This window comes from Balaenoptera borealis (genome assembly GCF_965194805.1).
Source record: "Balaenoptera borealis genome assembly, chromosome: 1".
NCBI lineage: Eukaryota > Metazoa > Chordata > Mammalia > Artiodactyla > Balaenopteridae > Balaenoptera > Balaenoptera borealis.
This window is the reverse complement of record NC_138860.1, coordinates 71063450-71085696: the sequence shown is the minus strand read 5'-3', so window position 1 is coordinate 71085696 and position 22247 is coordinate 71063450. Positions and strand designations below refer to the sequence as shown.

General features: G+C 50.3%; 1 pseudogene across 1 annotated transcript; it reads right to left on the bottom strand.

The window, feature by feature from the left end:
- LOC309617967 (thimet oligopeptidase-like) lies at window positions 1–3437 on the bottom strand (annotated as a pseudogene). Its single transcript has 6 exons — window positions 3296–3437; window positions 2720–3095; window positions 2436–2631; window positions 1145–1265; window positions 370–508; window positions 1–156 (listed from the first exon to the last, which is right to left on the bottom strand). The product of its transcript is annotated as a thimet oligopeptidase-like (transcript).
- Between the last annotated feature and the right edge of the window lie 18810 nt (window positions 3438–22247).

Here is a 22247-nt window from a genome sequence, read left to right as displayed (position 1 = left end):
TCAGCAGGCCGGCGGCTTGCAGCCCTCAACCTGCAGCCCTTTGCTCAGGAGGAAGGCGTCCTGCATGGGGTCACAACCCAGGAAGAGCTTCACCATGCCCTTGGCATCCTCGGAGCCCCCTGGCCTCAGAATGCAGCTTCTGTAGTCCATGGCAACCTGAGGAGAGGGGGCGGGGCTGCAGGAGGGTGGAGCACCCCCTTCACGGAGGGTGTGGGTGTGGCCACCTCTGCTGTGACTCAACAAAGGGCAGGGGAGCAGGGGGTTCTGGGCAGGGCCCTCAGAGCCTGGCAGGCCCAGGCGGGCGGCACAAGCATCTAGGCCCAGGCCAAGGACCTCCGTGTTGGTCTGCACGGCAGGCCGGCCTCTCACCTTGCCACTCAGGACGCCCTCCTGCTTGAAACGAGTGTGTGGACCGTGTCCGCGGAGTACACCTCGCTGCACAGGTAGCCATAGGACTGGGCGTCGTAGCTTCCTGCCAGGTGGCCGAAGGTCGCAGGCAGGTGGGTCCCTGGGACACACGCGGAGAGGCTCCTGCCCGGCCCCCTGGCCGCTCCGTGCCCCTTCCCCAGAGCCCAGAGCTTGGGGCCTCAAAGCAGCCCTGTCTGAGTCCCCTGCCACTAGAGGGAGTATTGGCCCAACACTTCTAGAAAACGGGGACCTTGCGGGCAACTCAGTGGAGGGACACAAATCAATCTTTGCCGACTTTCTGCTGAAGCTCACGAGGGTTCACCCCTAAGCCTCTTACAGGGACAGCTGCCCGAGGCTCCGAGGGATGAGTCAGGGCTCGCCCTCCAGCACGGGGAGAGCGCGGGTTAAAGCGCTCACGAGGGAGTGAACTGCGTCTCCGCACCGACACGCTCGGGCAAACCTCGTCGACGCGTTCCGTCCAGGGTATGAAGCCCTCTCCTGCCTCTTCCAGGCTCTCCAGAAAGCACGTGCAGATACGCCCAGCCCACCCTCGGACTCCGCGGGCCACAGCTGGAGGGACCAGCCCAGGAACCCAGGCAGGAAGAGGCCAGAGGTCAGCGAGCCTCGACCAGAGCCCGTCAGTCGGTCCCCCTTCACACACCACCAGAGGATCCTCTTGACCTGGGCAGTAGCCGCCAACCGACCGCTAAGGTGGGCCCGGCGTGCGCTTGGCTACCTGGCGTGGCTGGGACCCCGAGGATCTCCTGGCAGAGGCGGGCATTGTCCTAGGCCGGGTCCGAGGGCGTCTGCGTGTGCAGGGCCTGGTCCACCTTGGCCAGGACGATCTGGCGCAGGTTGAAGAGGCCTGGAGGGCGGGAGGAAGGAGACGGGGGCGCTGGCACTGTGTCCAGGCCGCGCTTTCCAGCCGGGCGGTCCGGGAGCCCCTTTCCTTTCCCTCGGCCCGGCCGCACGGGGGTTGGCCAGCCGGGACTTGATGAGCTTGTCCAGCAGCTCCTGGGGGACGGCGCTGCTCGTGCCCCGCCGAGACTGGCAGCAGCGCCAGGGCTTCACAGGGCGCGGCGCTCCCGGCCCCAGAGCCTACCCTCTGGTTCTCATCCCCGGCTGTCACCAGAGTCGCAGGCAACGTGCCCTTCTTTTCGTTTGTCTTTTTTCCGGCCCTCGACCACGCAAAGGTGTGAAGCCCTGCCACTCGCTGCCACGTGGATGCACCGTGAGAACACGGTGCTCAGCGAGAGAAGTCAGACACAGAAGGACACACAGGGTGTGACCCCACTGAGGGGAAACGTCCAGAACAGGTAGATCCACAGAGTCAGAGTGGGTTCCTGGTTGTCAGGGACAGGGGAGGGGAGGGAATGATAACTAAGGGCGTGAGGGACCTTTTTGGGGTGAGGGAAATGTTCCAGAACAGGGCAGTAGTGACGGCTGCACAGCTCAGTAAAGTGTCCCCACGCGCTCCGGTTGCAGTCTGTGAGAGCATCGCTCTCAGGACGAAGGGCTGACTGCAGGAAGACTGAACGAGCACTGGGTCCTGGGCCCAGACGCTCATCTGGGGACCCCCCCCACATTGGGAAGTCACTGGGACTTGCTGAGCCTCCACCGAGACTGGCAGCAGCCCCAGGGCCTCACAGGGCGTGGTGCTCCCGGCCCCAGAGCCTAACCTCTGGTTCTCATCACCGCCTGTCACCAGCCTTGCATGCAACGTTCCTTTCTTCTATTTTGTCTTTTTTAAAGGCAACTCTTGAATACCTGTATTTAACATTGCAGGGAACCAGTCCTGACTCCTTGATCTGGGACTTCCAGCCTCCAGAGTCTCGAGGACATCCACTTCCGTTGTTTACGCGCCCAGTGCGTGGGGTTTGATGATGGAAACTGACACCGAGGGCGTCTCCTCGTGCGGGGTGACATCAGCGGAAGAATCCCGTGGCGAGGGCCTGCCTGAGGACCACGGGAGAGCCCGGGCCCTCCCCGCCCCCTGCCTTCAGCCCCTCGCCCGCACCCTCCTGGGAGCGGAGCTGGTGCATCGCTTGCCAGAACTCATGGAAGTAGGTCTCCAGCTCATCATGCTGGAACAGGGAGGGCGGGTTGGGCGTAGGCTTGGTGAAGTTGGCCACCATGGCCGCGATGGCAATCTGGCGCCTCCCGTCCTGCTGCAGGCAGCCCGGCTGCAGGCCAAAGCAGGCCATGTGCCCGGACTTCCCTTCCCTGGGGAGGGACGCGGGTGAGGCCCCGCTACCCCCGCTACCACAGAGGAGCCCCGGCCCACGGCCAACAGGTTCCCCCACGCATGCACCGAGGGTAGAGGTCCAGGTAGAACTTGCTGATGGATGACCTTGCCCGAGGCCGCGTCCCGGACCGTGTAGAGCCTCACATCTTCATCTTCGTGACGCATGTTGGCGCCTTCCTCCAGGTCGAAGGTCAGCCCCAGCAGCTCCTGGGAGATGCCCAGCCGCCCGCGCGTGACCACCTGCATGGGGAAGGACTCATTGAGCAGGTACTGGTCCACGTGGTAGCGCGTCTCCTCCCCCTGGTTCATGTAGTAGCGCAGGTCCTAGACGTTGATGGGCCCGTCAAAGTGCAGGCCCCGCCTCTGGCACTCAGCCTTCTTTAGCTCCAGGATCACGGCCGCTCCTGCTCCCCGAGGGGCTTCAGCTTCTGGGCCAGCTCATCTGCGGGCGGAGGGGAGAGGCTCAGCTATGTCCCTGTGGCAGCCGCCCAGCCGCCCCCCACCCCACGCCCCTCGAGGCAGAATGAAGGGTTGGGGAAGGCGACCCCCAAGGGCTGACACAGTGGGGTCTCAGGCAGCACCACGTCCAGTCAAGGTCCACCTGACCCCCGTCCCCACTGGGACTCGGGGAGGCGGGGTTACCTAGGAAAGTGGCCACCACCTGGCTGGTCTTGGCCATGTTCATCTCCAGCACAGAGTCGGCACGCGTGCTGAATCCCAGCAGGCGGGACTTCTGAGCCTGCAGCCTTACCAGCTCCCCGAGGATCGCACAGTTCTCCTGGAACCCAGAGACAGCCAGCGCTGGGGACCGTGGGCCACGCCCTCCCCACAGGCCCCGGGCCAGGTCTCTGTGGGTGGGAGGGCTCTCAGGCCACTGGCGGGCACAGCCAAACCCCCTCCCTCCTCCTCCTGGCCTGGATTTCTAGACACTTTGGTGCTGTCCTAACATGTGGTCTTTATGAACACAGGTCCTTTTGGAACCAGAAACGGCGTGAACCATGATGAGCTCTAAGGCCAAGGGCAGGAAGAAATGTGACCAGGCTCTCCAGGAGCCACCCAGGGGCCTCCCCGGGCTCAACAATACAAACTTGGCTGCCGTGCAGACAGCAGCTCATCCCCACGGCGCCCGAACACCCAGCCCCTGGACGGCGAGAGACCTGTTGCTGCAGGTGCCCCGTGGTTGGCTGGTGAGGCCTGGCCCCAGGCGTACGCCACCTTCTCTGGGGCCACCTCTCTGGGTCTGCGGTGGGGTTCTCCTGGGAGCCCCCAGTCACCACAGGACCAACGTGGCCTGTCTGCAGCCCAAGAAGGTGGGGACACAGGTCTGTCCCCCGTGGACATCACCCGCGAGGCCGAGCAAGCACCAGTGGTGTCTGCGGGGAAGATGAAGGGCTCATGCACAGCCCCCATCTACTGAAGATGCTAAACGGGAGAAGCACAGACTGCAGCCACATGCGGTATGGACCAAACGCAAGTGTCCTTGCAGGAACCGATGTCTGAATGTCGAGGCTGTTCCCGGGCCACAGTGAGAAGGCCCAGGCCCCACGCAAGGCACAGAGAGGGGATGGGGGGAACATCTGCGAATCTGAGCTCATCGGGCATCACCCCAGAAGGAGAGGGAGAGAGCCAGAAGGAGATACGGAGGGAGAGGGAGAGAGAGGGAGGTACAGACGTCTCTCCTTTCCCTGGGGGTTCTCTAGTGCAGCCAAGCCTGAAAACCACTGCATTTCGGGAGATGGGTCCTCGTGGAAAAGTTAAATAGTAGCTCATGGCATTATCGACACATATTAAAATGGCCCCAAATCTTGGGGAGTCAGGGAGGGGAGCTGACGGCTGCCTCGTAAACGAGGAGAGATTGGGCGTCAGAGGAGGTGCCTGCCTCCACCACCTCCGCCGCCGCTGCCCCCCCCCCAGGGCCCCGCAGACTTCATCTCCCAGCTGTGGTCCTGGGCTGGAAGGCAGCGGGGAGGTCAGGCCGTCCCAAGCATCAACGTTGACTTCAGGGCTGATCTGAAAGGCGCCTGGTGTTTGTTGAAGCAGAAAAAAGAGAAAGCAGTGGGCAGAGGATGGGAGGGGGAGGGAGCCCCCATCAGCCCTTCTCCCTGTCTCCCTCTCTGTCTCCCTCCCTCCCTCCCTCCCTCTACCTCCCTGCCTCTCACTCTCCCTCCATCTCTCCCTCTGCCTCTCTCCCTCCCTCTCTCCCTGTCCCTCTTGCCCTGTCCTGTCCCTCTCTCCCTCCCTCCATCCCTGTCTCTCTTTCCCTGTCCCTCTCTCCCTCTCCCTCTATCCGTCCCCCCTCCCTTTCCCCGTTTCCATCTCCCTCTCTGCCTCCCTCTTTCCCTGTCCCTGTTTCCCTGCTCTGCTCTCCCTCTCCCTCTCCCTCTCTCCCTGTCCCCCTTTCCCTGTCCCTGTTTCCCTGTTCCGCTCTTCCTATACCTCTTTCCCTCTCCCTCTCTCCCTCTCGTGCTCCCTCTCCCTCTCCCTCTCCCTCCACCTCCTTCCCTCTCCAGAGAGGGAAGGAGGTGGAGGGAGAGGGACAGGGAGCAGGAGAGGGAGGGGGGAGAGGGAGAGAGGGATAGAGGGAGGGAGAGGGACAGGGAGCAGGAGAGGGAGGGGGAAGAGGGAGAGAGTGATAGAGGGAGGGAGGGAAAGACAAAGACATCTCTCCCTCCCTCCCTCTATCCCTCTCTCCCTCCCTCTCTCCCTCCCTCTCTCCCTCTTCCTCGCTCCCTCTCCTCCCTCTCCCTCCGTCTCTCCATCTCCCTCACTCCCTCCCAGAGACAGAGAGATGAAGAGGCAGAGACAAGGGAGAGGGAGAGAGGGAGAGGGAGAGAGAGGGGGAGAGAGGGAGAGACGGAGAGAGGGAGAGAGAGAGAGGTCTCTTCCTCCCTTTCCCTCTCTCCTCCTTCTCTCCCTCTCTCCCACTCTCCCTCTTCCCTCTCCCTCCCTCCCCCCTCCCTCTCTCCCTCTCCCCCTCTCCCTCGTCTCTCCCTCTCCCTCCATCTCTCCCTCTCTGGGAGGGAGTGAGGGAGAGGGAGAGACGGAGGGAGAGGGTGAGACAGAGGGAGGGAGAGGGAGAGAGGAAGAGAAAGGGCGAGGGAGGGAGAGGGAAGGAGGACGAGACGTCTCTCCCTCTCCGTCTCCCTCCCCCTCCCTCTCTCCCTCTCCCTCCCTTCCTCTCCCTCTCCCTCTCCTAGAGGGAGGGAGGGAGAGGGAGAGACAGAGGGAGAGGAGAGGGGGAGTCGGAGAAGGAGGTAGGGAGAGGGAGAAGGCGAGAGGGTGCCTGCTTCCCTCTCTGTCTCCCTCCCTCCCTCCCTCCCTCTCCGTGTCCCTGTCTCCCCCCTCTCCCTCTCCCTCTCCCTCTGTCTCTCCCTCTCTGGGAGGGAGAGAGGGAGAGGGAGAAGGAGGGAAAGTGATGGAGGGAGGGAGAGGGAGAGAGGGTGAGGGAGAGAGGGAGAGAAGGAGGAGAGAGGGAGAGGGAGGGAGGAAGAGAGCTCTCCCTCTCTCCCCCCTCTCTCTCCCCCTCCCTCTCTCCCTCTCCCCCTCTCCCTTGTCTTTGCCTCTCCCTCCGTCTCTCCCTCTCTGAGAGGGAGTGAGGGAGACGGAGAGACGGAGGGAGAGGGAAAGGGAGGAGAGGGAGGGAGGGAGGGAGAGACGTTTCCTCCCTCCCTTTCCTCCCTCTTCTCCCTCTCCCTCTCCCTCTCCGTCTAACTCTCCCGCTCCCTCCATCTCTCCATCTCCCTCACTCCCTCCCAGAGGGAGAGGGGAGGGAGAGAAGGAGAGGGAAAGAGGAGAGGGAAGAGGGAGAGGAAAGAGGCAGAGGAAAGAAGCAGAGGGAAGAGGCAGAGAGGGAAGAGGGAGAGAGGGAGAGGGAGAGAGAGGGGGAGAGAGGGAGAGACGGAGAGAGGGAGAAAGAGAGAGGTCTCTTCCTCCCTTTCCCTCTCTCCTCCTTCTCTCCCTCTCTCCCACTCTCCCTCTTCCCTCTCCCTCTCTCCCCCCTCCCTCTCTCCCTCTCCCCCTCTCCCTCGTCTCTCCCTCTCCCTCCATCTCTCCCTCTCTGGGAGGGAGTGAGGGAGAGGGAGAGACAGAGGGAGGGAGAGGGTGAGACAGAGGGAGGGAGAGGGAGAGAGGAAGGGAAAGGGCGAGGGAGGGAGAGGGAAGGAGGGCGAGACGTCTCTCCCTCTCCGTCTCCCTTCCCCTCCCTCTCTCCCTCTCCCTCCCTTCCTCTCCCTCTCCCTCTCCTAGAGGGAGGGAGGGAGAGGGAGAGACAGAGGGAGAGGAGAGGGGGAGTCGGAGAAGGAGGTAGGGAGAGGGAGAAGGCGAGAGGGTGCCTGCTTCCCTCTCTGTCTCCCTCCCTCCCTCCCTCCCTCTCCGTGTCCCTGTCTCCCCCCTCTCCCTCTCCCTCTGTCTCTCCCTCTCTGGGAGGGAGAGAGGGAGAGGGAGAAGGAGGGAAAGTGATGGAGGGAGGGAGAGGGAGAGAGGGTGAGGGAGAGAGGGAGAGAAGGAGGAGAGAGGGAGAGGGAGGGAGGAAGAGAGCTCTCCCTCTCTCCCCCCTCTCTCTCCCCCTCCCTCTCTCCCTCTCCCCCTCTCCCTTGTCTTTGCCTCTCCCTCCGTCTCTCCCTCTCTGAGAGGGAGTGAGGGAGACGGAGAGACGGAGGGAGAGGGAAAGAGAGGAGAGGGAGGGAGGCAGAGGGAGGGAGGGAGGGAGAGACGTCTCCTCCCTCCCTCTCCTCCCTCTTCTCCCTCTCCCTCTCCCTCCAACTCTCCCGCTCCCTCCATCTCTCCATCTCCCTCACTCCCTCCCAGAGGGAGAGACGGAGGGAGAGGCAGAGACAGGGGAGAGGGAGAGAGGAAGAGGGAGAGAGAGGGGGGAGAGAGGGAGAGGGAGAGAGGGGGAGGGAGAGAAGGAGAGGGAAAGAGGAGAGGGAAGAGGGAGAGGAAAGAGGCAGAGGAAAGAGGCAGAGGGAAGAGGGAGAGGAAGAGGGAAGAGGGAGAGAGGAGAGAGGGAGATAGGGAGAGGAAAGAGAGAGGGAGAGGGAGGGAGAGGGAGAGAGGGAGGGAGAGAGGAAGAGACAGAGGGAGAGACAGAGAGGGAGTGGGAAAGAGGTAGAGGGAGAGCGGAACAGGGAAAGAGGTACAGGGAGAGAGGGAGGCAGAGAGGGAGGAGAGGAAGCAGGGAGAAAAGAGAGAAAGAACACACCGTCTACATTTCTGTCAAATGACACCGGGGATCCTTACACAACCAGGAGAAAGTAACACAGGGAGGCTCTTTCTCAGCTGGAACTGGAACTGCAGACGGGGCCAAACACCACCAGGCTGGCCACACGTGTCCAGCCGCCGCTCCAGCCCCGTCAGCCGTGAGTCCGGTCACCAGGGCTCTGAGTGTCTGCTCCAGGGAGCTGGGGTTCACCCTCTCACCCGGGAGGCCGGGCCAAGAGAGCAGGGCCCCGGGCTGGACACATAGGGGAAAACGCATCCCCACAGGACAGCTTGTGCGAGCAGATTCAGCTACCAGATTCTAGAGGCCCGGGACCACCCTGTGGCCTGTGAAACCCAGGAGCCACGAGGGTCTTGCAACGTGATTTCTGTCCGTTGGACTGTAAAGTTTATGTAGGGAATCTTGGAAACAGTGGTAACAAGGCTGAATTGGAACGAGCTTTAGGCTATTATGGACCACTCTGAAGTGTGTGGGGTGCTAAAAACCCTCCCGGCTTCACTCTCGTTGAATGTGAAGATCCCCGAGATGCAGCCGATGCTGTCCGAGAACTAGATGGGAGAACACTATGTGGCTGCCGAGTAAGAGTGGACCTGTCGAATGGGGAAAAGAGAAGTCGAAATCGTGACCGCCTCCTTCTTGGGGTCGTCGCCCTCGAGATGATTATGGGAGGAGGAGTCCTCCACCTCCCGCACATCTCCAAGATGGAGAGCCTTCTCCGTCAGCCAGAGCAGGTCCCTTTCTAGATATAGGAGAAGAGAGAGATCCCTGTCCCAAGACAGAAATCACAAGCCGTCCCGATCTTTCTCTAGGTCTCCTAGCCGATCTAGGTCAGATGAAAGGAAATAGAAGACCACTTTGCAAGAGGAGTGGTGTACAGGCAATAACTTCATTTGGCAGGAGTATGTACAGAAAATTCAAGTTTTGTTTGAGACTTCCGAAGCTTGGTGCACTTTTTAAATGTTTTAGTTGTTCACATTTGTTTGTCTCTTGGGACAGTGACACATAAAGGTGTCATTCTCTATGGTTTGAAATGGGTCCTGGGAGGCATGTAATATGAAGAATTGTTACCTTACAATGTTCCCTTAAGCAAAATTGAACTTGCTTTGAATTTTTGGTCTTGCCTAGACTGATAATAAAACTCTAACTCCTGCCCACCTAAAGTGTGATGTTTACTATTATGGAAACAACACTGGCAAACATTGAAAAGACTTTCTGTAGCTGGGATATGGTATGCAGCTGTAGTTAAGCAAGCAGTCTTTAAAAGGTGCTGTGAACCCAAGCCAGCAGGTAAAAATGAAAGCCGCACCCTTACCCTAGATTAGAGGTTTAAAAATTCCACTAGTCTTCACACCGGACAAGAGATTGTCCAGGGAGTTTAAAATCTAAGAAGTTTCAAGGAAGTTAGTTTACCTTTGAGTTAGGTCATACGTCCCCTCTGTGATTGCTGTACATGAATACATAGCTCTTTGTAATATTTTTTGGAAATTTGAGATTATCAAGATACCAATGTCCTGCCAGATTAAGAGTATATTGTAGAGCTGAACTTTGAGTTACTGTGCAATTTTTTTTTTCATGCTGTCATTTGTAATATGTTTTGTGAGAATCCTTGGGATTAACGTTTTGGTTGCAAAAGAAAAAAAGAAAAGAAAAGAATCCGCCTGCCAATGCAGGGGACACAGGTTCAAGCCCTGGTCCGGGAAGATCCCAGGTGCCGCAGATCAACTAAGCCCGTGGGCCACAACTACTGAGCCTGCACTCTAGATCCTGGGAGCCAGAACTACTGAGCCCCCGTGCCACAACTACAGAAGCCCACACGCAACGAAGACCCAACGCAGCAAGAAAAAAAAGACGATACTGGCCAGGTGATCAAGGGTAAAATCGTTTGTCATAAGTCCCGTTGATGGTGTGTATCCTTGATGTGACCTGAGGAGAATGGCATTTTTATCTCTGTCTGGGTCTTCCGCCCCAAACCCCATAACTCCAGACCAACCATAAGAAAACATCAGAAAACAAACAGACTAACAAATTGAGGGACAAAACACCTGACCAGTCCTCCTCAAAACTTTCAAGGTATCAAAACCCAGCGACGTCTGAGAAATGTCACAGCCCAGAGGAGACTGGGACAGAAAAAGGATGTTAGGGGAACACTAGGGAAATTCTAATAAAGTGTGGACTTTAGTTAATAACAATGTATCCATCTTGGTTCCTTAGTTGGATAAACATGTCACACTAAGGTACTAATGAGTTGGAAATAGGGGTACTGGGTCAGGGTCCACGGCACTCTGTACACTCTGTACAGATCTTTGCAACTTTTTTGTAACTCTAAGCTCTTGTAAAATTAAGCGAGTACTGAACAGAGCTAAGAATGTTATTTCCCTGATTTGAACATGCCTGAGTTTCTTTTCATGGTCACATTTTTGCTATTTGGATGTGTCTTGGAATCAGTAGCAAAGGAGAGTTGCCAGCCCCTGGGAAGATGTGGGTGGTTCGCAGGTGGCTTGCTCTGGAGCTGAAGACCACGGTGGGAAGTCTGCAGCCTCGGGCTGCACTTAGAAACATGGGAGGGGATGGGCTAGCTCAGTTAGGGATGGAACCTATAAATAAAACTTTTTTCTTTTCCGTTATGGCTTATCACAGGATACTGAATATAGTTCCCTGTGCTAGACAGTAGGACGTTGTAGTTTATCCATCCTATATTTAATAGTTTGCATCTGCTAACCCCAAACTCCCAATCCAACCCTCCCTCACTGTTTCTCCCCCTTGGCAACCACAAGTCTGTTCTCTATGTCTGTGAGTCTGTTTTTGTTTTGTAGACGAGTTCATTTGTGTCGTATTTTAGATTTCACATATAAGTGAGATCATATGATATTTGTCTTTCTCTTCTGACTTACTTCACTTAGTATGATAATCTCTAGGTCCATCCACGTTGCTGCAAATAGCATTATTTCATTCTTTTTATGGCTGAATAAGATTCCATTGTATATATGTACCACATCTTCTTTATCCATTCATCCATCAGTGGACATTTAGGTAGCTTCCATGTCTTGGCTACTGTAAATAGTGCTGCAATGAACGTTGGGGTGCATGTATCTTTCTTTCTTTCTTCTTTCCTTCTTCCTTTCTTCCTTTCTTTCTCTCTCTTTCTTTCTTTCTTTCTTTCTTTCTCTCTCTTTCTCTCTTTCTCTCTTTCTTTCTTTCTTTTTTCTTTCTTCTTTTATTGTCACACGGCATGTGAGATCTTAGTTCCCTGACCAGAGATGGAACCCACGCCCCCTGCACTGGAAGCATGGATTCTTAACCACTGGACCACCAGGGAAATGCCAGGGGTGTATGTATAGTTTTGAATTAGAGTTTTCTCCGGGTCTATGCCCGGGAGTGGAATTGTGGGACCCTATGGCAGCTGTATCTGTTCCTGCACGCCTCACATCAACCACCTGCACTCCAATCCTTGCTCTCAACGTCATCTTCAGGGAACCCAACCTGCGACAGGGACCTTGACAAGAAGAAATGGCTCAGGGAAAAGCTACCTGCACAGGGAGGAGATAGAGACCATCGCCCCTGGGGTGCGGAGGGGAGAGTGGGTGCAGAGGTTTGTCATTTCACCCCCGATACTCATCTCAGCCCTCCTGGCTGCCCCACTCTAGGTCACCTCGGGATACAGAGGTGACCCGGTTAGAGTCCCTGCCTGTGCAGGAATCGGGGCACCAGCGGGTCTGAATAATATTAGTGCAGGGTCTCCCCCGTGGCACTGGGGTTATTCGGGGCGGGTCATCCTCTGCTGAGGGCCCCTCCTGGGCACTGTGTGGGGTTTAGCAGCATCCCTGGCCTCACCCATTTGATTCCAGGGGCCCTCCCTCCCAGTTGTGACAACCACAGATTTTCCCCACACATCACGGAAGAACTGGGTGAGGCGGGGGCAGGATGGCTCTGGGCGAGGACAGCTGTGTTGAAGCAACCAGCCTGGCCCAGGGCAAGGTCTGCCCCAATCCCGTCAGCGCCTGCATTTAGAACTGCCCCTTTCCTCTCCCACCTCCCCTGCCCTGCAGTGGTCTCCGAGACATCATCCCCATGTAATAAATCACACCTTCTCAGTTTACTGTTTGCTGCCCTCACTAGAACGTGAGCTGTTTGAGGACAGGGATGCTGTTATGTCCCCAGCACCTAGAAGAGTGTCTGCTGTGTAGTAGATGCTTCATAAATACTTGCTGAATAAAGGAGTTGAATAAAGGGATGAGTGGATGAATGAATGAAGGTTACAATGGAAGGAGGGGGGAGATTCCCTTTCTGGCTCTCGGGGGTTGGGAGATCAAGTGAAAGATCTGTCCTAAATAGGCTGACCAGCCTTCTGGGGTTCCCCGGGACTGAGAGTTTCCCCAGAGTTCCAGCGCTCAAACCTGAGCGGTCCTGGGCAAACTGGGGGCGGGTGTTGGTCACCCTATCTAAACACAGTAACAATTCCAGCTGCAATAGCAATGGCCAATGACCTCTACGGTCTTATTGACCATGCACAGTTCTCTACCTGGCGGGGAAGGGTGGGCCGGGATTGGAATTCTGGTGATCCAGGGCGGGTGAGGGCACACCCCGGGCTTGTGGAGGGGAGTCCAGGAAGGTTCTGGAGGAAGTGACAGTGACACAGGAGGGAGGGAGGAGTCTAAGGAAGAACATCCCACATGACAACCTGTGCCAATGGCCCTGGGCCCAAGGTCACACCTGACCAGGGCTTGCTTTTTTTTTTTTCTAATTTACTTTTCCCCACATGGATATGCAATTGTCCTAATGCCATTTATTGAAAACTCCTTAATTTCCCCACTTTCTATCATATCAAGTTCTCATATATCTGTTTCTGGACCTTTTTTCTATACCATAGAGCTATACGTCCCATCCTTGCACCACTAGGGCTGTTTCATCACTATAACTTTATTTATTCATTTTGTTTTGGCCGTGCTGTGTGGCATGTGGGATCTTATGTCCCTGACCAGGGATCGAACCCGCGTCCCCTGCAGTGGAAGCTCGGAGTCTTAATCACTGGACCTCCAGGGAAGTCCCCAGGGCTTGCTTTGACATCCATGGAATGGTGGCAGGTGGGCACGGGGAGCAGCTGTCTGTGAGCCATCCTGGGTAGAAATGCAGGGTGGAGGGGAGGACAGATGGAGCTGGAGGGGAAGAAGCGGAGGAGGGAGGGAGGAAGGGAGGGAGGCCGGGCGAGAGACAGACAGAGAGTTTCCGGAGACAATAGCTCTGGCCGTGTCCTAGGGCATGAAAGCTGAAAATAGCTCCTAGTGCCGGGAGCCTTGGAGCCGGAGCCTGGGAGCCAGGGTGACTGGCTCTCCTCCCTGGTGTGCGTGTGTTGCGGGGGGGTGGGTGGCTCTGGGCTTCTCAGGCTGGGAATGGGGTGCACAGAGCAGGAACGGAGCAGGGACCCTTCTCTCTGGAACCTCGTGGGCCATCCTCAGCTCACAAAGCTGAGCCACTCCTTGCCCTACGAGTGGGGGGCTTATCCTCCCTGTCCCCTGGATCATACCCCCTCACACACAACTTCCCCGTGTGTGTTCCCAGCAACCAAGAGAATCTGTTTTTAAAAGATTTGGGGGAGGGGGGTAACCATACAAACAAGAGCAGAATGGATACTTTTTCAGGATATGAATGGCTCTGTGTAAGCCCACCCCCAGGGTAACCACAGTCCTGACCTCTAACACTCTTGACGAGTCAGCCTTGGTCTGGGCTTGCGGACCCACGGAAGCTTCCTCATTCCCTCCTTCAGATCCCGACTCTCCCTCGGCGTCTTTGTGAGAAGCACCCGGGGAAGTGGGACTGCTAGGCTGTACTGCTGCTAGAACTCCACCTGGGCTCCACCAGGCTCCAGCCCCCCGCCCTGTCCACCTAACTGACCCTGAGGCACCTCAACTGGTAGGAGCAGCATCACCTTCCCTCCTGGGACTCGTGATACTTAAGGGAGACACCGAAAGACAAGCCTTTGGCTCCCTGGCTGGCAAAGAGTAGGTACTCAATTGTCATAAGTGTCCGTATCAGTGAGGGTTCTCCAGACAAACAGAATCCATATGGGGTGTGTGTGTATATACACACACACGTACATATGTACAAGCATACAAAAATATACAGCTGTGTACATATGCAGTATGCGTACACACATATACACATATAGTATATACAATACACACATACATATATACACACATATAAAATGCAGTTTGTATATATACAGTATGTATACACACATATACACACAATATAGACAATACACACATACATATACACTATACATACACACATATAAAATGCATAGTTGGTATGTATACAGTATGTACACATACGTATAACATATGCAATATACACACCTAGGTACATATATAGCATACGTATATACACACATACAAAGATATTTAGGTGTGCATATAGACAGTATACATACATACACATATAATATATGCAATACATACACGTACATACATATAGACACACATATACACCTACATATAAAAGCATATAGCATAAAAATATATATGTACTGTATATAGAAATTCATCGTATATATACATACATATATCATATATATAAGATATATACACATACATATATACAATGTGTACACACACACACCTATATGTAAATATGCGCATGTACATACACATATAAATTCATACGCAAGTGTGTATATAATAGTATATTCATATATACATATAATACCTAGAAACATATTGGGGGGGAGGTGTCACGGTACGTCAAGGGCGGGAGTCGAACCCGCCACCCCAGGCCCCGAGGGGTCTCCCCGGGTCTCCACTTCGGGCCGGTGGGTGTGGCCGGGGGCAGCTGAAGACGTGCGTGCGTGCTTGCGTGCGTACGTGCGTGCGTTCGTACGTGCGTACGTGCGTGCGTGGGGGCGGGTCCACGGGGCGGGAGGTGCTCGCCGCGAGTGAGTGGTTCAGCCGGGCCCCGGCTCATTGTGCTTGCTCACGCCGGCCCCAGTTGGCAGCAGCGCTGGAGGCCCCGGGCCTGTGACCACAAAGAGGGAGCCGGGGGCCGGACGGGAGCAGGCCGGCGGCGGCGGCGGCGGCGGCGCCGGCTGAGGCCCAGGCCAGGCTCCCTCCCCTCAGCCTCCCGCCCGCCCGCCCGCCTGTCCCGCCCCCGCCGGCGGCGCCCCGCCCCTCCCCCAACCGCCAGACTAGCCTGGTGCGGGGGCCGCGCGCGAAAACGTGGGGGAGAAGCTGAGGCTGGAGTCGCCCGTGGTGGCCGAGCCCGCCGTCTACCCATGGCTGCTGCTGGTCTACGTGAGTGCCGCCCGTCCCCTCTTCCCGGACCTCCACCTCTCTTTCCCCACGGCGCGCGCTGAGCCCACCGAGTAACGGAGCGACTCGAGTCGCCAGACCCTCTTTGGAGCCCCCCTTCCCGCCCTGCCTGGTTCTCCGCGGCCGTTTCCAGCCCCCGCGCGCAGGGTGGGCAGAGGGGAGCCGGGGCCGGCCGGGGCCACAGACTCGGCAGCGGGGACCCCGCGCTTCCGAGGGGCGCCCGAGCCGGTCTGCCGTTGGCCCTGTAGGGCTGGGGACCCAGGTCCCCCCCACCCCGGCCTGGACTGCCGGCGGGCTTGCCCTTCCGTACTTTATGATCTTGACACGTCGGGTTTCTTTTTCCTGGCCAGCTTTACCATTACCTGACCAGCTTTCCCAGCATCCCCTGATAATGTGTTAGATATTCAAGTTTTAGGGCCCGGTCCCAGCCCTATGGAATCAGCAACTCTGGTGGGGCTCAGTGATCTCTGTTACAACAGGCCCTCCAGATGATTTTTATTCACCTTAAAGTTTGAAAATATCTGCATTGTCAGCTGGCCGAAGCGTCCACCAGCAGGTGAAGGGGAGTGGCGCCTGGAAAAGATAGGGACTAGCCAAGGTAAGTACAGTAGCATTTGCCATGGTAGTAATGGAGAATGCCTTTTCTCCACTGGTTGGCACAGACTAGTATCTGGGAGCAGTGGCAGGGTTATTTAGGATGCTTTACATTGCAGTGTAGAGTGACCGCTGTCCTGGTTTGCCAGGGACTTCCCCTGTGTGAGCACTTAAAATCTCATCCTGGCAAACCCCTTAGCCTTGGGTTTGATAAACTTAGGGAATAACATGAAATTTAGGGGAAACATGATCTAGGTTTTGGGCAAGTCACAAGTGCTAATTAAAGCTAAGCAAGTATGGACAACATCTAGCCTTCTTTACCCCTTTGCGGGGAGGTAAATCTTGATTGGGTGAGAGGACTTATTGTTAAGAGATCTTTGTAGAAACATCCCCTTCTGCTTAGTCCGCTGGTTCTCCGTTCTGGCTAGACATTGGCATCGTCTGAGGAGAGTTAAAATGATTGTATTGGTCTAGCATGACCAACCGTCGGTGTGAGGGTTTTTAAAAAGTGCTTCAGAGGATTCTAATGTGCAGCCAAATTTAGGTGCCACTGCTTAAGCTTTTGAACCGCTGCTATGTATTTTCACCTCATCTTGCTGTGAGAATATCCAACTGTAGTTGAGGTTTGTTGTTTTTCTTTTCCTTTTTTTAACTGTCTTATTATAAGATTTACTGTCTTAAGTAAGATTGAATGGACAGAAAATCCTGCTAGTCCATTTGGTATAGCTGGATACCCAGAGTAATATCGTTAAGATATGTACCATTTAAGTATTGTGACTGGCCTTTTAAAAATTAACATATGCATTAAATTAGTATTGATAGTATAGATCTCTTTCGAAGTTGTCATGTTGGGGAGCTATACCTCTAATCTGCTGCCATTGCTAAATATCTGGACACCTCTTATTAGGAATTGCTTTTAAAAATCTTTAGGGATTAAAACCAAGATTGTTGTATTATTTGTACTGGGACCACAAAAACCTCACAGAGTTCCCCCGCTGTACCTTCTACCCCCATCTCTAACCCTTGGCAACTTGTAATCTGTTCTCCATCTCCACAGTTTTGTTATTTTAAGAATAATATGTAAACATAATCATGAATTACTTAATCTTCGGAGATTGGCTTTTAAAAACTTTTCCCTCGGCATCATTCCCTTGAAGTTCATTTCAATTTTTGCATATATTAATAATTTGTTCCTTGTTGTTGCTGGGTAGTATTCTATCATAAGATTTTATCACAATCTGTTTCAACATTCACCCATTGAAAGACATTTGGGGAGTTGCCAGTTTGTGGCTATTAGAAATAAAACTGCTATGAACATTTATGTGTAAGTTTCTGTGGGAACTTCATTAAGTTTTTGTTTCTTTTGGATAAATGCTCAAGAGTACAATTACTGCATTGTAGGGTGAATCTACTTTTAGGATTAAAAGAGACTGTCAAGCTGTTTCTCAGAGTGGCTAAACCATTTTATTTTCCCACCAGTGATGTGATATAATTTTTCTACGTACTCGCTAGCATTTGATGTTGTCACTATACTTTAATTTTAGTTATTCTCTGATATCTCATTATGGTCTTAATTTGCATTTCCCTGATGGCTAACGATGTTGAACATCTTTTCATGTGCTTCTTTGCCATGTGTATATTCTCTTCCATGAAATGTCTGTTCCTGTCTTCTGCCTATTCTCTAGTTGGATTTTTTAAAGTTGTTTGGAGAGTTCTTTGTATATTATAGATACAAGTCATTTGTCTCCTATGGGATTTTCAAATATGTTTTCCCACTGTGTAATTTGAGTTTTCATCCACTTAAAAGGATCTTCTATGAAGCATTTTAAACTCATTTTGATGAGATCCAATTGATCAGTTTTTGCTTTTATTGATCATACTTTCGGTGTCAAGTCTAAGAATTATTCACCTAGTTGTAGATGCCAAAGATTTTCTCCTATTTTTTTTCTCTAAAAATGTCCTGCTTTTACATTTAAGATTATGATCCACTTTGATTTAATTTTTGTGTAAGATGTGTAAGGTTTAGGTTAAGGTTCATTGTTTGTTTGTTTGTTTTTGTCGAGGGATGTCCAACTGTTTCAGTACCATTTTTTGAAAAGTCTATTCTTCCTTGATAGCTTTTGCACTGCTGTCAAAACCAAGTTAAATGTATTTGTGTCAGTCTATTGCTGGGTTCTCTGTTCCATTCCATTGATCTATGTATCTACCCTCCATCACTACTGCGAAATCTTGAAATTGGGTAGATTAATTCCTCCCATTTTAATCTTCCTTTACAAATTGTTTTAGCTATTCTTCAGCCTCTTCCTACCATATAAATCTTAGAATAAGCTTGTCTATATCCACAAAAACCTTGAGGGCATTTTAAGAGTAATTGTGTTAAGCCTCTTAACTTGGGGAGAATTGACAGCTTTATTATGTTGTGTTTTCTAATCCATGAACAAGGTATGTCTCCCTCTTTGTTTGGGACTTTTAAAATTTTCTTCATCAGCATTTTGTAATTTTCAGTATAGAGGTCCTATAAATGTCTTATTGGGCTTCTATTTAAGTATTTATTTAGGTCAGTTGTAAATGGCATCACATATTTTTATTTAAGCTTCTACACATTTGTTATTAATATATAATTTGATAAAATTGTGTGGATCTTGTACTCTAAAACATTTACAAACTAATATTATTTCTCAAGCTTTATGTGGATTCCTTGGTATTTTCTCCATTTAGATTATCATCTCATCTTCAGATATAGACAGTTTTAGTTTTCCTTATTCAATATAATAGGATATATTACTATTCAACATTCAGGAGGATATATTCCTTCCTATTCAACATAGTAGGAATAGTTCTTTCATCTTTTAAATAAACTTTTTAAAAATTTAACTTTTAAATTTATCTATTTATTTATTTTTGCTTTATTTTCTTACTAGAACCCCCAGTAATATATTTAATAAAAGTGGTGAGAGCAGATATCGGTGCCTTGTTTCTGATCTTACAGAGAAAGCGTTCAGTCTTTCACAGTTAAATATAATGTGGGTATAGGTTGTTTGTAGATCATCTTTATGAGTTTCTGTATGTTCCTTTTCTATTCCTAGTTTGCTTGGAGTTTCTTTTCTTCTTTTTTTTTAAATCATGAATGGGATTGGATTTTGTCAAATGCTTTCTCTGCATTAATGATTAGGATCACATGACTTTTCCCCCTTAATCTATTGGATATGGTAGATTACATTGTTTGATTTTCAAATATTTAACCAACTTTGCATAACTGGAATAAATACCACTTGGTCATGGTATATTATTCTTTTTATATATTTCTGGAGTTAATTTGCTAATATTTGGCTGAAGATTTTTACAGCCAATTTCATAAAAAATACTGGCCTGTAGTTTTCTTCTTTCTATACTATCCCAGTCTGGTTTTGGTATCAAGGTAATACTGGCTTCATAAAATTAATTAGGAACTGTTCCCTCTACTTCTGTTTCTTATCAAGTCATGTAAAATTGGTGTTAATTCTTTAAGTCTTGGGTAAAAGTGAAACATCTAAGCCTGAATATTTCTTTTGGGAGTTTTTAAATGAAAAATCAGTGTTTCTCATAGTTACAGGAAAATTGAGATTGTCTCTTTCATCTTGGCTGAGTTTTGGTAGTTTTGGGTGTAGACGCATTGGTCCATTTCATCCACATTTTTGAATTTATAGTGTAGACTTGTTCATAATAACTTGTCCCTTATTAACCTGCAGGATATGTCATGGTATCCTTGGTTGCATTTCTGATATCTGTGATTTGTGCCATCTCTCTTTTTATCTTGATCAGTCTTGCTACATCTTTCTTGATGAGATTGTTTATTTTGAAGAACCAGCCTTTTGTTTCATTGATTTCCTCCCCCCCCCCCATTTTCCTGTTTTCAGTTTCATGGATTTTTGTTTCATCTTTATTATTTCCTTCTTTCTGCTTGTTTAGTGTTTTTTCCTCTTCCGTTTTTACTATTTTAATATAGAAAATTAGACTATTTCTTTGAAATATTTTCTTTCCCAATTTAGTGCTATAGACTTCCCTTTCAGCATTGCTTTCACTTCATTCCACAAATGTTGATCTGTTATATCTCCATTTTCTTTTATTCTATGCATTTAAAAATTTTTCCTTGACTTTTTACCCATGAGTTATTTGGAATTGTGATGTTTAGTTTTCATGTGATTGAAGATTTTCCTGTTGTCTTTCTGTTATTGATTTCTAGTCTGGTTCCATTATGGCTAGAGAATATACTCTCTATGATTTTAATTCTTTTAAATCTGCTAATGTTTTTTTTTAGCACCCAGTGTATGGTATATGAGTGAATGTTCCATGGACACTTGAATATGTATTCTGCTTTTATTGAGTGTGTTCTTTAAATGTCAGTTATATCCTGTTGATTGATGATGTTTTCAGTTCTTCCATACCCTTGCTGATTTTTGTCTCTGGGAGTTCTATAAATTGCTGTGTTGAAGTCTCAAATAATAATTGTGGATTTGAAATTCTCTCCTTTTACCTTTTTCAGTGTTTGCTTCATGTGTTTTGAAGTTCTGTTGTTTGGTGCACACACATTTAGTATCACTAGGTCATCTAGGTGGATTATTCCTGTTATCTTTATGTAATGACCCTCTTTGCCCCTAATAATTTCCTTTGCTCTGAAATCTACTTTATCTGATATTAATATAGCCATTCCTGCTTTTTCTGATGAATGTTCACATGATATACCTTTTTCATCCTTTTACTTTGAACTACCTATATCATGATGTTTAAAGTAAGCTTCTTATAGACAGTATAGAGTTGGATCATGCTTGTGATTTTTTCATCTACTCTTCCAATCTCTGTCTTTGACTTGGTTATTTAGATCATTTACAGTTAATGTAATTATTGCTATGTTAAAGATTAGGTCTACCATTTTATTTTTTGTTTTGTCTTTTACCTTAGTTTCTCAATCCTGTGTTTCTCTTATTTTGCCTTCTTGTGGGTTACTTAAACATTTTTTGGTAAGTCCATTTTAATCTAATTTATTTATAATCATTTGTGTATACTGTTTGTATAGTTTTCTTAGTGGTTGCTTTTGGCATTACACTATACATATGTAACTTATCATAGCCTACTGGAATCTGTCTTTTATTACTTCAAGTGAAGTTTCAAAATTTTACTTCCATTTAGGTCTCTTAATAGTCCCCAGTTTTAAAGTATGATTTTCTGTAGTATTTCCTTTATATACATTGAGAACCACATCAGATGGTGTCATAATTTTTGTTTGACCATCATAGGGAATTTAAGAAACTCATGAGACTAATGATAGTCTCTTATATTTATCCCACTTGTTTTCACCCATTCCATTGTTCGCCTTTTCTTTCTGAAGTTGCCAGTCTTCTGTTATTGTTTTTTATGTTTTCATAACAGTAGGTGATATCTGGGCTTTCCAGTGCCATTGGATATGAGTTTCAGGAAACACTGAGCCTGGCTCACTTAATGCTACTGAGTTGGAGGGTTTGTATACGTTGGGCCTGTTGGCACAGCAGATGCTAGCAGATTAGACTAATGCTGATGGGACTAGTGCCACAGGAGGATGCATTCCCATTCAGGCTATGCTGCTGCTACAGTAGATCAAATCCCCCTCTACCTCAAGTGTGGGGCAGTGACCTGCTGCTGTCACTGCTTCTTTATTAGGCTGCTTTCGCCTCAGGTGTGTGGTGGGATCCCTTGGAAGCTGCTGCTGCTGTGAATCACAGGGTTAAATTCATTTTAGAAATACTTAAATATAAATATATAGCCTGGCTCTTGTAGGACGTCTGTATTTGTTTTTTATTGCTTTCATACGAATTACCGCAAATTGAGTGACTCAAAACATCGTAAATTTATTACCTTACAAGTCTGACATTGGTCTCAGTTGAGTAAAGTAAAAGTGTTGGCAGGATCGACAGATGAATGGATAAAGCTGTGGCACATATATACAATGGACTATTACTCAGCCATAAAAAGAAATGAAATTGAGTTATTTGTAGTGAGGTGGATTGACCTAGAGACTGTCATACAGAGTGAAGTAAGTCAGAAAGAGAAAAACAAATACCGTATGCTAACACATATATATGGAATCTAAAAAAAAAGAAAAAAATGGTTATGAAGAACCTAGGGGCAGGACAGGAATAAAGACTCAGCCATAGAGAATGGACTTGAGGACACAGGGAGGGGGAAGGGTAATCTGGGATGAAGTCAGAGAGTGGCATGGACATATATACACTACCAAATGTAAACTAGATAGCTATTGGGAAGCAGCCACAAAGCACAGGGAGTGGAATCCTGCAGTGTTTGCTGATGGTCATTTGACTGGTGTGAGCTGAAACCTTTTTGACGTTGAATTTGCATGTGGCTAATAATTCCTTATACTGAGCTTTAGGCATGTCCTTTTTTTTCTTTTCCTTTTTTTTAAAGAGTGACTACAACTTCCCTCTTCATATTGACGTCTTGAAAAATT